The sequence below is a fragment of the Oncorhynchus masou genome, chromosome 14 (genome assembly GCF_036934945.1).
Source record: "Oncorhynchus masou masou isolate Uvic2021 chromosome 14, UVic_Omas_1.1, whole genome shotgun sequence".
Lineage (NCBI taxonomy): Eukaryota > Metazoa > Chordata > Actinopteri > Salmoniformes > Salmonidae > Oncorhynchus > Oncorhynchus masou.
The window spans coordinates 27,109,863-27,127,045 of record NC_088225.1 but is presented as its reverse complement, the minus strand read 5'-3'; the positions used below and the strand labels follow the sequence as shown (position 1 = coordinate 27,127,045).

General features: G+C 42.7%; 1 protein-coding gene across 5 annotated transcripts in view; it reads left to right on the top strand.

Moving 5' to 3' along the window:
- Window positions 1–16,440: 16,440 nt before the first annotated feature.
- The window catches only part of LOC135554651 (nuclear GTPase SLIP-GC-like), a 34,855-nt gene continuing 34,112 nt past the window's right edge, over window positions 16,441–17,183 (top strand). For 2 of the 5 annotated variants that reach the window (XM_064987062.1, XM_064987061.1), the window contains exons 1-2: window positions 16,441–16,612; window positions 16,703–16,769. The gene's annotated coding sequence lies outside the window, so the exon portion shown is untranslated. The remainder of the gene's footprint in view (window positions 16,613–16,702; window positions 16,770–17,183) is intronic. The other 3 variants (XM_064987060.1, XM_064987058.1, XM_064987059.1) reach the window with 3 other exon arrangements.

Here is a 17,183-nt window from a genome sequence, read left to right as displayed (position 1 = left end):
AATGCAAGTAAAACTAAATGCATGCTCTTCAACCGATCACTGCCTGCACCTGCCCGTCCGTCCAACATCACTACCCTGGACAGTTCTGACTTAGAATATGTTGGCAACTACAACTACCTAGGTGTCTGGTTAGACTGTAAACTCTCCTTCCAGACTCACATTAAGCATCTCCAATCCAAAATGTAATCTAGAATAGGCTTCCTATTTCGCAACAAAGCATCCTTCACTCATGCTGCCAAACATACCCTTGTAAAACTGACACTCCTACCGATCCTCGACTTTGGCGATGTCATTTATAAAATAGCCTCCAACACTCTATTCAACAAATTGGATGCAGTCTATCACAGTACCATCCATTTTGTCACCAAAGCCCCATATACTACCCACCACTGCGACCTGTACACTCTCGTTGGCTGGCCCTCACTTCATACTCTTCACCAAACCCACTGGCTCCAGGTCATCTACAAGTCTCTGCTAGGTAAAGCCCCGTCTTATCTCAGCTCACTAGTTACCATAGCAGCACCCACTCGTAGCACTCGCTCCAGCAGGTATATCTCACTGGTCACTCCCAAAGCCAATTCCTCCTTTGGTCGTTTTTCCTTCCAGTTCTCTGCTGCCAATGACTGGAACGAACTGCAAAAATCACTGAAGCTGGAGACTCATATCTCCCTCACTAGCTTTAAGCACCAGCTGTCAGAGCAGCTCACAGATCACTGCACCTGTACATAGTCAATCTGTAAACAGCCCATCCAACTACCTCATTCCCATACTGTATTTATTTATTTATCTTGCTCCTTTGCACCCCAGTATCTCTACTTGCACATTCGTCTTCTGCACATATACCATTCCAGTGTTTAATTGCTATATTGCAATTACTTTGCCCACAATGGTCTATTTATGACCTTAGCTCTCTTATCTTACCTCATTTGCACATGCTGTATATAGATTCTTCTACTGTATTATTGACTGTATGTTTGTTTGTTTATTCCATGTGTAAATCTGTGTTGTATGTGTCGAACTGCTTTGCTTTATCTTGGCCAGGTCGCAGTTACAAATGAGAACTTGTTCTCAACTAACTAGCCTACCTGGTTAAATAAAGGTGAAATAAAATAAAAATAAAATGCTTCTTTGCAGATGTCTCTGAGGAATATGAAGAGATGAAGAAGTGCTATGAGAAACTGCCCAGCAGCACCAATGCAGCAACAACAACTGCCTGATCAAGAAAAGCCTGTCTAAGAGCACAGTTAATCAGGGATTTGCAGGCTAATTAGAAAATCATAAAGAATGTTTGTGTTTTTTTTGTCTCAATGTATTTTCTCTTCTCTGTCATAGCCTATTTGATATGCACCTTTAACTAACCCAACAGTACAATGACTTCATGCTTAATATTAGTAATGTAAAGGTTATGGGTAGAAGTTACTGGATAATGATAAACACTAGGATAAATGTTTGGATCAGCATGTTATAAATCTAGTATATTTGCTATACTCTATGTTAAGAGATGTTATTTTGTAATTTCGTCAATTTAAACTGTATCGTATGTGGAACTGGCTGCAGGGAAGTCAGGCGCAGGAGAGCAGAAATGGGTAGAAACGGAGTCCTTTATTACGGCGAACAAGCACACAGCACTAAGAAAACAAATACGGGTTGATATAACCTGGCGCAAACGAGCCTGACGTGCACATACAAGTAACAACAAACACTTTCACACACAGACATGGGGAACAGAGGGTTATATACATTCAGTCTGATGAGGGAATGTGAACCAGGTAACAACAAACACTTCCACACACAGACATGGGGAACAGAGGGTTATATACATTCAGTCTGATGAGGGAATGTGAACCAGGTAACAACAAACACTTCCACACACAGACATGGGGGGAACAGAGGGTTATATACATTCAGTCTGATGAGGGAATGTGAACCAGGTAACAACAAACACTTCCACACACAGACATGGGGAACAGAGGGTTATATACATTCAGTCTGATGAGGGAATGTGAACCAGGTAACAACAAACACTTCCACACACAGACATGGGGGGAACAGAGGGTTATATACATTCAGTCTGATGAGGGAATGTGAACCAGGTAACAACAAACACTTCCACACACAGACATGGGGGAACAGAGGGTTATATACATTCAGTCTGATGAGGGAATGTGAACCAGGTAACAACAAACACTTCCACACACAGACATGGGGGGAACAGAGGGTTATATGCATTCTGTCTGATGAGGGAATGTGAACCAGGTAACAACAAACACTTTCACACACAGACATGGGGGGAACAGAGGGTTATATACATTCAGTCTGATGAGGGAATGTGAACCAGGTAACAACAAACACTTCCACACACAGACATGGGGAACAGAGGGTTATATACATTCAGTCTGATGAGGGAATGTGAACCAGGTAACAACAAACACTTCCACACACAGACATGGGGAACAGAGGGTTATATACATTCAGTCTGATGAGGGAATGTGAACCAGGTAACAACAAACACTTCCACACACAGACATGGGGGGAACAGAGGGTTATATACATTCAGTCTGATGAGGGAATGTGAACCAGGTAACAACAAACACTTCCACACACAGACATGGGGGGAACAGAGGGTTATATACATTCAGTCTGATGAGGGAATGTGAACCAGGTAACAACAAACACTTCCACACACAGACATGGGGAACAGAGGGTTATATACATTCAGTCTGATGAGGGAATGTGAACCAGGTAACAACAAACACTTCCACACACAGACATGGGGGGAACAGAGGGTTATATACATTCAGTCTGATGAGGGAATGTGAACCAGGTAACAACAAACACTTCCACACACAGACATGGGGAACAGAGGGTTATATACATTCAGTCTGATGAGGGAATGTGAACCAGGTAACAACAAACACTTCCACACACAGACATGGGGGGAACAGAGGGTTATATACATTCTGTCTGATGAGGGAATGTGAACCAGGTAACAACAAACACTTCCACACACAGACATGGGGGGAACAGAGGGTTATATACATTCTGTCTGATGAGGGAATGTGAACCAGGTAACAACAAACACTTCCACACACAGACATGGGGGGAACAGAGGGTTATATACATTCTGTCTGATGAGGGAATGTGAACCAGGTAACAACAAACACTTCCACACACAGACATGGGGGAACAGAGGGTTATATACATTCAGTCTGATGAGGGAATGTGAACCAGGTAACAACAAACACTTCCACACACAGACATGGGGGAACAGAGGGTTATATACATTCAGTCTGATGAGGGAATGTGAACCAGGTAACAACAAACACTTCCACACACAGACATGGGGGGAACAGAGGGTTATATACATTCTGTCTGATGAGGGAATGTGAACCAGGTAACAACAAACACTTCCACACACAGACATGGGGGGAACAGAGGGTTATATACATTCAGTCTGATGAGGGAATGTGAACCAGGTAACAACAAACACTTCCACACACAGACATGGGGGGAACAGAGGGTTATATACATTCTGTCTGATGAGGGAATGTGAACCAGGTAACAACAAACACTTCCACACACAGACATGGGGGGAACAGAGGGTTATATACATTCAGTCTGATGAGGGAATGTGAACCAGGTAACAACAAACACTTCCACACACAGACATGGGGAACAGAGGGTTATATACATTCTGTCTGATGAGGGAATGTGAACCAGGTAACAACAAACACTTCCACACACAGACATGGGGGGAACAGAGGGTTATATACATTCAGTCTGATGAGGGAATGTGAACCAGGTAACAACAAACACTTCCACACACAGACATGGGGGGAACAGAGGGTTATATACATTCAGTCTGATGAGGGAATGTGAACCAGGTAACAACAAACACTTTCACACACAGACATGGGGGGAACAGAGGGTTATATACATTCAGTCTGATGAGGGAATGTGAACCAGGTAACAACAAACACTTCCACACACAGACATGGGGAACAGAGGGTTATATACATTCAGTCTGATGAGGGAATGTGAACCAGGTAACAACAAACACTTCCACACACAGACATGGGGGAACAGAGGGTTATATACATTCAGTCTGATGAGGGAATGTGAACCAGGTGTGTGGGAAAACAAGACAAAACAAATGGAAAATGAAAGGTTGAGCGGCGATGGCTAGAAGACCGGTGACGTCGAACGCCGAACGCCGCCCGAACAAGGAAGTCGTGACATAAACTTTGTTACACAGCAATATTTATCAAACCCATTGTTCTCATGCCTGAGGGACCGCTTACCAGTCACCTGTCCACAACAACAGTCCCTGTGCTGGTCCATGAACTGGATTTGACAAATGTTTAACTCTGATCTACTGTTTTTTTCTCTTCTTTTTCATATAGTAATTGTACATTAATATGGTACTGTATCTTTGTGTGATTTGTAACAATGTATGACATTTTATATTGTAGATGTTGTAGAACTTAATAATACATCTCTTTAGTCTGTAATATATTACTGCACTCTACAACAGCATGGTGTGTTTTCTATTGATCATTCATTTCTGCTCACTCAATGTCATCTCTATCTCAGTTTGAAATATAAATGTTGCATGTCATGATTTTTCCAGCAATAAAAATGACTGCTTCCAGAATATATTCAGTCATATGAATACACACAGCCATTTAAATATCAATACTTAATATCATTGGTAAATCTGAAGTAATACATCCAGCACAGGCCTGTGAACAGGAAAACAGTACAAAATGTTTTGTATTCAACACACACATTACAAAGTTAACTCATCATAACCAGTGAACAACAACACCAGAAATCCGTCACTGCACAAAAGGACATGTATGGTGGTGCAGTGCTGTTTAAGCAGATACGTGAGCCAGTTATTAATATACAAATCCCCCTAGCAACTGACTCAGGGTCAGTATCCAACTCTTTCACAGAATGACATCTTAGTGTATGCTGTTTCCCACCCAGGATTGCACTAGGTCGGATACATCAGCCCCTAGGTGGGGTACATCAGCCCCTAGGTGGGGTACATCAGCCCCTAGGTGGGATACATCAGCCCCTAGGTGGGATACATCAGACCCTAGGTCAGATACATCAGCCCCTAGGTGGGGTACATCAGCCCCTAGGTGGGATACATCAGCCCCTAGGAGGGATACATCAGCCCCTAGGAGGGATACATCAGCCCCTAGGTGGGGTACATCAGCCCCTAGGTGGGATACATCAGCCCCTAGGTGGGGTACATCAGCCCCTAGGTGGGGTACATCAGCCCCTAGGTGGGGTACATCAGCCCCTAGGTGGGGTACATCAGCCCCTAGGTGGGATACATCAGCCCCTAGATGGGGTACATCAGCCCCTAGGTGGGATACATCAGCCCCTAGGTGGGATACATCAGCCCCTAGGTGGGGGGGTACATCAGCCCCTAGGTGGGGTACATCAGCCCCTAGGTGGGCCCCTAGATGGGGTACATCAGCCCCTAGGTGGGATACATCAGCCCCTAGGTGGGATACATCAGCCCCTAGGAGGGATACATCAGCCCCTAGGTGGGGTACATCAGCCCCTAGGAGGGATATATCAGCCCCTAGGTGGGGTACATCAGCCCCTAGGTGGGGTACATCAGCCCCTAGGTCAGATACATCAGCCCCTAGGTGGGATACATCAGCCCCTAGGTGGGGTACATCAGCCCCTAGGTGGGATACATCAGCCCCTAGGAGGGATACATCAGCCCCTAGGTGGGGTACATCAGCCCCTAGGTGGGATACATCAGCCCCTAGGTGGAGTACATCAGCCCCTAGGTGGGGTACATCAGCCCCTAGGTCGGATACATCAGCCCCTAGGTGGGGTACATCAGCCCCTAGGTGGGGTACATCAGCCCCTTGGTGGGGTACATCAGCCCCTAGGTGGGATACATCAGCCCCTAGGTCTGATACATCAGCCCCTAGGTGGGGTACATCAGCCCCTAGGAGTGATACATCAGCCCCTAGGTGGGGTACATCAGCCCCTTGGTGGGGTACATCAGCCCCTTGGTGGGGAAAGAAGACTTCCCTGGCTAACGCTCTCGTACGTACCACAAGCTCTCCTCTCACTTTCTACCACGTGGGCCTGTGCATCAGCCAGCCTACAAGAAGACTGCTTTGAGATAAGGATGTTATAGTTACTGCACACTGGAGAGTTACTTTGGTCTTAATTTTAAATGTTTTCTCTGTAAATCCTCTCATATACACTGGCAGCTTTCAGATATCGCAGTCATGTTTATATGTGAAAGGCAGCTACATTTCTGTGTGTGAGATATTCTAATCTGAAGGATCTCCAAAGACATAGGCTTGTCTGTCAGCGACAGCTCTAACGTGCAGGTTAACAGACCATCTGAAACCAAGGCATGGTTCTATTTATACAGTGTAAAATAAATATGGAAATAGTACATTCAATATTACATTATCATTAATTTGGCATTGACGTTTCTCAGCAGAACACATTAATGTATTAAAACGGCACACACCACACACAAACCTCTTTGAAATGTTACAGACTTCACACAGGGCAGAGATTGATAAAAGCCTTGTTCAGCACCATGAACCAGACGGAGAGAGCCCATCAACTGAACAATTATATTAGAAATAAATATACCTTTTTTTACATGACAACTATCTATGTGACTACCAGCAGGGTCATTTGACATTGTAAAGGCTACAATAGCAAAGACTAAAGCTAGGGATCACAGAAGGATTATGTAAAGAGTGAAGAATACGTTTGTGTGCATGTGTGTATGCCTGCGTGCATCCTTGTGTGCATACGTCCTTGCAATAGCGTGTGTGTGAGCGTGTGAGCATGTGGGTGTGTGTGAGCATGTGGGTGTGTGTGTGCGTGTGTGTGTGTGTGTGTGTGTGTGTGTGTGTGTGAGCAAGAAAGAGAAAAGGGCAGTTATAAGGGCATGTAAAGGCATTTCTCAGGACCAGTAGAAGAGTGTTCACTTATCTTCCTTCATGGGAAACAATGACCTCTATCTCTACATTGTGTCTGTATCTGGAAAAAACACAAGTGTGTTTTGCTGCACACAAAACTCATTGTCTTACGTCAGATGGAGCGTTGACTATGAGTGAAGGAGTGGCACCACCTGTCAGAAGACAATCCACACCCCTGACTAAGTGTCAGAACACAATCCACACCCCTGACTAATCGTGTCAGAACAATCCAATGACCATTGTCAGAACACAATCCACACCCCTGACTAATCGTGTCAGAAGACAATCCACACCCCTGACTAACATTGTCAGAAGACAATCCACACCCCTGACTAACATTGTCAGAAGACAATCCACACCCCTGACTAATCGTGTCAGAAGACAATCCACACCCCTGACTAACATTGTCAGAAGACAATCCACACCCCTGACTAACATTGTCAGAAGACAATCCACACCCCTGACTAACATTGTCAGAAGACAATCCACACCCCTGACTAATCGTGTCAGAAGACAATCCACACCCCTGACTAACATTGTCAGAAGACAATCCACACCCCTGACTAACATTGTCAGAAGACAATCCACACCCCTGACTAACATTGTCAGAAGACAATCCACACCCCTGACTAACATTGTCAGAAGACAATCCACACAATCCACACCCCTGACTAACATTGTCAGAAGACAATCTACACCCCTGACTAATCGTGTCAGAAGACAATCCACACCCCTGACTAACATTGTCAGAAGACAATCCACACCCCTGACTAACATTGTCAGAAGACAATCCACACCCCTGACTAAGTGTCAGAACACAATCCACACCCCTGACTAACATTGTCAGAAGACAATCCACACCCCTGACTAAGTGTCAGAAGACAATCCACACCCCTGACTAACATTGTCAGAAGACAATCCACACCCCTGACTAACATTGTCAGAAGACAATCCACACCCCTGACTAAGTGTCAGAAGACAATCCACACCCCTGACTAATCGTGTCAGAAGACAATCCACACCCCTGACTAACATTGTCAGAAGACAATCCACACCCCTGACTAATCGTGTCAGAAGACAATCCACACCCCTGACTAACATTGTCAGAAGACAATCCACACCCCTGACTAACGTTGTCAGAAGACAATCCACACCCCTGACTAACGTTGTCAGAAGACAATCCCCACCCCTGACTAAGTGTCAGAACACAATCCACACCCCTGACTAACATTGTCAGAAGACAATCCACACCCCTGACTAACATTGTCAGAAGACAATCCACACCCCTGTCAGAAGACAATCCACACCCCTGACTAATCGTGTCAGAAGACAATCCACACCCCTGACTAATCGTTGTCAGAAGACAATCCACACCCCTGACTAACGTTGTCAGAAGACAATCCACACCCCTGACTAACGTTGTCAGAAGACAATCCCCACCCCTGACTAAGTGTCAGAACACAATCCACACCCCTGACTAACGTTGTCAGAAGACAATCCACACCCCTGACTAACGTTGTCAGAAGACAATCCACACCCCTGACTAACGTGTCAGAAGACAATCCACACCCCTGACTAACGTTGTCAGAAGACAATCCACACCCCTGACTAACATTGTCAGAAGACAATCCACACCCCTGACTAACATTGTCAGAAGACAATCCACACCCCTGACTAACATTGTCAGAAGACAATCCACACCCCTGACTAACATTGTCAGAAGACAATCCACACCCCTGACTAATCGTGTCAGAAGACAATCCACACCCCTGACTAACATTGTCAGAAGACAATCCACACCCCTGACTAAGCATTGTCAGAAGACAATCCACACCCCTGACTAACATTGTCAGAAGACAATCCACACCCCTGACTAAGTGTCAGAACACAATCCACACCCCTGACTAAGTGTCAGAACACAATCCACACCCCTGACTAACATTGTCAGAAGACAATCTACACCCCTGACTAACAGTGTCAGAAGACAATCCACACCCCTGACTAACATTGTCAGAAGACAATCTACACCCCTGACTAATGCAACTTAATGGGACCTACTTTTGACATGTCTCTTTAAAAGTTTTCACATTGGGTCTCTGAGTGGCACAGCTGTCTAAGGCATTGCAGTGCAGTGCTTGAGGGGTCACAGAGAAAGTGAGGGAGGAACCTGTTATCCCAGAGAGTTCTGCTTCTTCAGGCTGTCTGAGTTTCTCACTCACTCTTTCTGTCACCGATCCCGTAAGGTTAATAAAGATTGCAACCCAGAGTATAGACTTAGAGTAATTAGCAAGTAACACACTCAGTTCTCAATTTGGTGTTTTCCCTTTATATCCCCTACTATGGTTCACCCCGCCCAGTGTGATGTCCCGTAACTTAATACATAGTTGTCTCTGCTGGGCAGAGTTCGGCTTATTGGCAGTTAGTTACCCAATCCTTCTTCCTCTTATTGCTATCATGTGCTAGCAGTAGTAAGACTGGAACATAGCATCAACAGGAACTGGCTTGTATCCTCAAAACTCCTCATTATATATAGTTTTGCTTGATTTTACAAGGCAAGTCAGTGAAGAACAAATTCGTATTTTCAATGACGGCCTAGGGACAGTGGGTTAACGGCCTAGGGACAGTGGGTTAACGGCCTAGGGACAGTGGGTTAACGGCCTAGGGACAGTGGGTTAACGGCCTAGGGACAGTGGGTTAACGGCCTAGGGACAGTGGGTTAACGGCCTAGGGACAGTGGGTTGACGGCCTAGGGACAGTGGGTTGACGGCCTAGGGACAGTGGGTTAACGGGGTTGACGGCCTAGGGACAGTGGGTTAACGGCCTAGGGACAGTGGGTTGACGGCCTAGGGACAGTGGGTTAACGGCCTAGGGACAGTGGGTTAACGGCCTAGGGACAGTGGGTTAACGGACAGTGGGTTAACGGCCTAGGGACAGTGGGTTAACGGCCTAGGGACAGGACGGCCTAGTGGGTTAACGGCCTAGGGACAGTGGGTTAACGGCCTAGGGACAGTGGGTTAACGGCCTAGGGACAGTGGGTTAACGGCCTAGGGACAGTGGGTTAACGGCCTAGGGACAGTGGGTTAACGGCCTAGGGACAGTGGGTTAACTGCCAAGTTCAGGAGCAGAATGACATATTTTTTTCCTTGTCAGCTCAGGGATTTGATCTTGTAACTTTTCGGTTACTAGTCCAACGCTCTAACCACTAGGCTACCTGCCACCCTAACAAAGAAAGATAGCTCTTTACATTTGTTATTAATTACTATGTAGCAATATGTGTAAACAAAACATCACACGATAGGGCTTTAGTAATCATCAGTACATTTAAACAGCAGTTCTGTTTCAGGTCTCTTTCTCACACTTCATAGATGGGAACTGCGCTTTATCACACAGATAGAGTAATTGTATTGACTTAACCATGGATAAACATACAGGAGTACCTATGTACTAGGAATAACATTTCCTTACAGAACCCAAAAGGGTTATCCAAAAGGGGTATCCTTTTTTCTAAGAGGGTAGTTGTATCAGTGGAGGCTGCTGAGGGGAGGAAGGCTCATAATAATGGTTGGAATGGAGCAAATGGAATGGCATCAACCACATGGAAACCATGTGTTTAATGTATTTGCACAAATTGCACTCCAGCCATTTCCACTAGCCCGTCCTCGTTAATTAAGGTGCCACCAACCTCCTGTGAGTTGTATCATTACATGTTTATGAGTTAAGGAATTAAAGAAGTAGGGAAGAGAAATAAAGAGGGAGAAGTCGAGAGGTTGGCGACTGTACTCCCCCCTGTTGGTTTAGCTGACCTGAGATTGAGTGTTCTGACCCTGACTTGGCTTCGGGATCCCGAGGGGGAGAGAAAAGACAGAAAGGGGAGATAGATAGTATACCACTGTCCTGTACTGATACCTAGAACACTTTCCCCTATCTAGAGGAGAACTGTTTCATATGTATAGCTTTATTTGAAAGTATAGGAGACTTATAGGTAAGAGATGTGATGTATAGGAGACAGTCAGAGATGTGAAGTATAGGAGATAGTCAGAGATGTGAAGTATAGGAGACAGTCAGAGATGTGAAATATAGGAGACAGTCAGAGATGTGAAGTATAGGAGACAGTAAAGAGATGAGAAGTATAGGAGACAGTAAAGAGATGCGAAGTATAGGAGACAGTAAAGAGATGAGAAGTGTAGGAGACAGTAAGAGATGTGCAGTATAGGAGACAGTAAAGAGATGAGAAAAAGAGAGAGATGAGAAGTATAGGAGACAATAAGGAGATGTGAAGTATAGGAGACAGTAAAGAGATGTGAAGTAAAGGAGACAGTGAGTTGTGCAGTATAGGAGACAGTCAGAGATGTGAAGTATAGGAGACAGTAAGACATGTGCAGTATAGGAGACAGTAAAGAGATGAGAAGTATAGGAGACAGTAAAGAGATGAGAAGTAAAGGACACACTAAGATATTAAAGTATAGGAGACAGTAAGAGATGTGAAGTATAGGAGACAGTAAGAGATGTGCAGTATAGGAGACAGTAAAGAGATGAGAAAAAGAGAGAGATGAGAAGTATAGGAGACAATAAGGAGATGTGAAGTATAGGAGACAGTAAAGAGATGAGAAGTATAGGAGACAGTAAAGAGATGTGAAGTAAAGGAGACAGTGAGATGTGCAGTATAGGAGACAGTCAGAGATGTGAAGTATAGGAGTCAGTAAAGAGATGAGACTATGTAAATAATGATGATCCTGAAGAATCAGATGGAGATAACTTTAGCTCTGTGACGTTAAACCGCAACAGCACATGGGCCCCCAGTGCTTCCTCAAGAGCAAGGTGGTCATGGGTACCGCTTGTGGTTGTGTTAACCCAGCTTCCTGTAGCCATCTGTCAGAGTTCGAAACTGCTAGCACTTCCTCTTGAGGAGGCACTGGGGGCCCATGTGCTGTTGCGGTTTAACATCTCACAGCTAAAGTTATCTCCATCTAAGTCTTCAGGATCATCATCATTTATATAATATGAGCCTCTTTCCCGGTGAGGGGGCCTCCCTATCTTCCTACTCTGAGATGAGCAAAAAAATCTAGATTTCGCTTCATTGTTCAAATAAACACTTAGGGGAGTGTTTGTGTTTACAATTGAGGTGATAATCGCTTTACTTTAATGTATAATAATGCAATGTACAATAATACATACATTATTGTAATAAAATCAATCAATAAATGTATTTTTATTCCATAATGTATTATACATCACAAATATCAAATCACATAGTATTTATCACATGCACCAAATACAGCAGGTGTAGACTTTACAGTGAAATGCTTACTTACTTGGTAAATAAAAAAGGACTAAAAAAGGAAATAGTAACAAAATAAAAACAATAACGAGGCAAAGAGCCCGGATCTCAATCCCATTGAGAACATCTGGGACCTGTTGGATCGGAGGGTGGGGGCTAGGGCCATTCCCCCCAGAAATGTCTGGGAACTTGCAGGTGCCTTGTTGGAAGAGTGGGGTAACATCTCACAGCAAGAACTGGCAAATATGGTGCAGTCCATGAGGAGGAAATGCACTGCAGTACTTAATGCAGCTGGTGGCCACACCAGATACTGACTGTTACTTTTGATTCCCCCCCCCCCTTTGTTCAGGGACACATTATTCACATTATTCACATGTCTGTGGAACTTGTTCAGTTTATGTCTCAGTTGTTGAATCTTGTTATGTTCATACAAATATTTACACATGTTAAGTTTGCTGAAAATAGATGCAGTTGACAGTGAGAGGACATTTATTTTTTTGCTGAGTTTACATGCTGTACCCCTTGTACCCCTGCACAATGACTCGGTGCACAGTGAACTGCATCCTACTCTGTCCTACTCTGTATACCAGGAGTACCAGCACCGAGTTAAGTACTGCAGTGCATTTCCTCCTCATGGACTGCAACATATTTGCCAGTTCTTGCTGTGAGATGTTACCCCACTCTTCCAACAAGGCACCTGCAAGTTCCCAGACATTTCTGGGGGGAATGGCCCTAGCCCCCACCCTCCGATCCAACAGGTCCCAACAACCTCTTCCCCCTGAACAATGCAGTTAAGCCACTGTTCCATGGTAGGCCGTCATTGTAAACACAAATTTTTTCTTAACTGACTTGCCTAGTTAAATAAAGGTTAAATGTTTGTTTTTTTAAAGCCCAAACCAGATGGGATGGTGTATCGCTGCAGAATGCTGTGGAAGCCATGCTGTTTAAGTGTTCCTTGAATTCTAAATAAATTAGCAAAGCACCATCACACCTCCTCCTTCTTCATGCTTTACGGTGGGAAAAACACACGAGGAGATCATCTGTTCACCAACACCGCGTCTCACAAAGACACGGTGGTTGGAACCAAAAATATAAAAATGTGGATTCCAGACCAAAGGACAAATTTCCACTGCTCTAATGTCCATTGCTTGTGTTTCTTGGCCCAAGCAAGTCTCTTCTTCTTTTTGTGTCTTTTAGTAGTTGTTTCTTTGCAGCAATTCAACCATGAAGGCCTGATTCACAAAGTCTCCTCTGAACAGTTGGTGTTGAGAGGTGTCTGCACTTGAAACATTTTTCAAAGTTCTTGATATTTTCCAGATTGACTGACCTTCATGTCTTAAAGTAATGATGGACTGTCGTTTCTCTTTCTTATTTGAGCTGTTCTTGCCATAATATGGACTTTGTCTTTTACCAAATAGGGCTATCTTCTGTATACCCCTCTAACTTGTCACAACACAAGAAGGAACAATATCCCACAAATGTACTTTTAAGAAGGCACACATTTTAATAGAAATGCATTCCACATGACTACCTCATGAAGCTGGTTGTGAGAATTTCAAGAGTTTGCAAAGCGGTCATCAAGGCAAAGGGTGGCTATTTGAAGAATCTCAAATATATAATATATAACTTTTTTGGTTACTATTTCATAGTTGTGATGTTTTTACTATAATTATACAATGTAGAAAATTGTAAAAATGAAGAAAAAACATTGAAGGAGTAGGTGTTCTAAAACGTTTAACCGGTAGTGTATGTGTTATGGCTCTACACCCCCTGCTATAATGTGGATTAAGAGTTACTTGTCTGAAAGAACACATAGTGTGTTCTTTAAAAAGTTGATGCAAATAGTTTCCTACATTTTTGAAAGTAAAAGGGGTACAATATTTTTTACAGTGTGCAAATGTTGTCCATGCTCAACATTTCACAAGAATGGAAACTTGATCCAAATGTGCTCTTTAAATTATTTTTTTGCTTGCTTCTGGTCTATCTTCTCTTGTATTTCAACATTTTACACTTTCTATTTTTCTGTGGACTTTATCTTTCTAAAAAGTAAATAAACTTACATTTGAGAACGTGGCTTATAAAGTTTCCTCACAAATGTCCACATCTGCCTGTCATAACGTCTTAGTAACCATGTATTTAGAATATATACACTAATTACATACATGATCATGTATATAGAATATATACACTAATTACATACATGATCATGGATATAGAATAGAAAATATATATTTGTTCCTACTTTTTGTCTACTGCCTTTTTTTGCTATGCAAGTAGAAAACTGCAAAATAACTTGCAAATTTGGCAACACTTGTTAATCTTAGATTGAAAAACACTCAATAAAATATGCCAGCCAGAAAGCTATTTATTTAAATTATCGGTGGAAGAAAAATTTATTATGGAGCTAAAACCATTAGCTTGAAACATTAAACATTCTTACGTGAACATGCTACATAAGCATTATTTTGTTGAAGTTATTGTATGACAGGATCTTTTCTGAGTTTCATTTGTTTCAAGCACTATTGCGCAATCACAGTAATATATTGAGCAAGGTCATTCTATTTTTTTAGAGGGGAAATTAGGTGTTAAGAATGGCTACCGCAATGGAGGTGTTTTTCGGATCTCTCATAATTTTGCAAATGAATATGAAAACCAGCAGCTTGGCATTTATTGAGATGACTCGTGTACTGAAGGCAGCTCTGCAGAGTGGTCACTATCTGGCACAGCCACAAAGTCATAAAATCGGATTTGAAACCTAACCTTAACCACACTGCTAACCCTAGTGACTAACCCTAACCTTAAATTAAGACCAAAAAGCTCCTTTTTGTTTTCATGAATTTTTACATTATCGCCAATTTTGACTTTGCAGTTGGCCCTTCTAGCAGAAACCGCTCAGATACAGTGTCAAGAAAAGGTATGTGAACCATTTGGAATTACCTGGATTTCTGCTTAAATTTGTCATACATTTTGATCTGACCTCTGTCTAGGTCACAACAATAGACAAACACATTCTGCTTAATTAAACTGATAACACAAACAATTATACATTTTCATGTCTTTATTGAACACACCGTGTAAACATTCACAGTGCACAGTGCGAAAAGTATGTGAACCCTTGGATTTAATAACAGAATAACCAAAAGTTTTCTGTGGTTGCGGATCAGACCTGCACAATGGTCAGGAGGAATTTTGGACCATTCCTCTTTACAAAACTGTTTCAATTCAGCAATATTCTTGGGAAATATGGTGTGAACTGTTCTCTTGAGGTCATGCCACTGCATCTCAATCAGGTTGAGGTCAAGACTGACTGGGCCACCCCAGAAGGCTTATTTTCTTCTGTTGAAGCCATTCTGTAGTTGATTTACTTCTGTGTTTTGGGTTGTTTTCCTGTTGCGTCACCCAACTTCTGTTGAGCTTCAATTGGCGGACAGATAGCCTTACATTCTCCTGCAAAATGTCTTGATAAACTTGGGAATTCATTTTTCAGTCAACAATAGCAAGCTGTCCAGGCCCTGAGGCAGCATAGCAGACCCAAACCATGATTCTCCCTCCACCATACTTTACAGTTGGGATGAGGTTTTGATGTTGGTGTGCTGTGCCTTTTTTCTCCACACATGGTGTGTGTTCCTTCCAAACAACTCAACTTTAGTTTAATCTGTCCACAGAAAATTGCCAGTAGCACTGTGGAATATCCACGTGCTCTTTTGTGAACTTCAGACATGCAGCAATGTTTTTCTGGACAGCAGTGGTTTCTTCTGTGGTGTCCTCCCATGAACACCATACATATTTAGTGTTTCCCATATCACAGACTCGTCAACAGAAATGTGCCGTGTCTTTAGCATCATTAAATTGAAGACTGGTATTTTATCAAATCAATTCTCTGTAATTATTATTACGTGATTAAACTAATCAGATAAATGTAATTAACTAGGAAGTCGGGGCACCAAGGGAAATCTTCAGATTACAAAGTAATAATTTTCCTAATATAACTCTTCAGATATTTTAATATGAAGGTCAGATCAAAATGGATGACCAATTAATGCAGAAATCCAAGTAATTCCAAAGGGTTCACATACTTTTTCTTGCCACTGTATGCCTCCAGGGCAAAACCCACGCCAATAAACTTTAACCTGTCAGAACATTTGTAAGTCCAATTTGTAAGTCGCTCTGGATAAGAGCGTCTGCTAAATGACTTAAATGTAAATGTAAACATGACAAAGAACAGCCACACCTACACTGCAGTACTCCTTTATGCAACGCCACATACATCTGCTGTTCAGTGTGTTTGCTTGCTGTAGAGAGCCGTGTCAGTAGCACAGAATATATATTTGCTGAACATTGCCTTTATGTGGTAAGTATCAGCATATTTTTGTTTAAACGTTTCAGTGTGGACTCATTTAAAGGAAAGACATGTAATAACTTCAATTTCCTCATGTAATAGGTTAGGACTGGTATACGAGTAAGGAAACAAATCAGTCATTTTTAAGAGATTTGCAACTTCATGTTGTGTGAGTATAAAAATATATTTTTGTTTTATATGTAAGTAGCAACATTAATTGAATTATGTTTGATTAGGGTTAAGCTTGGTCTAAATTGATTCAGATTTTGATTCATATCTTATAAGGTGATAATTAAATGCTAAAATTCCTGCAAATTAGATAAGCAAAAGTGAGTAATGTAAGAGATTTACAACTTTGGTTGCATTCGTAAATTCACTCTATATTGTCAGATTGCGCTCAGAGTGTGCTCTGGGTGTTTGTAAATTTAGAGCATGGTCAGATTGTCTGTTTATAAATTCAGAGCTCTCTGAGTTGATCCGAGCGTTCTGACCTCACAACAGCAGTCAAGCACACAAGCTAACTGGCTAAAGTTGGCTATCCTGCTAGTTGCTTATAGACACAAATAAGAGAACACTGCACTCT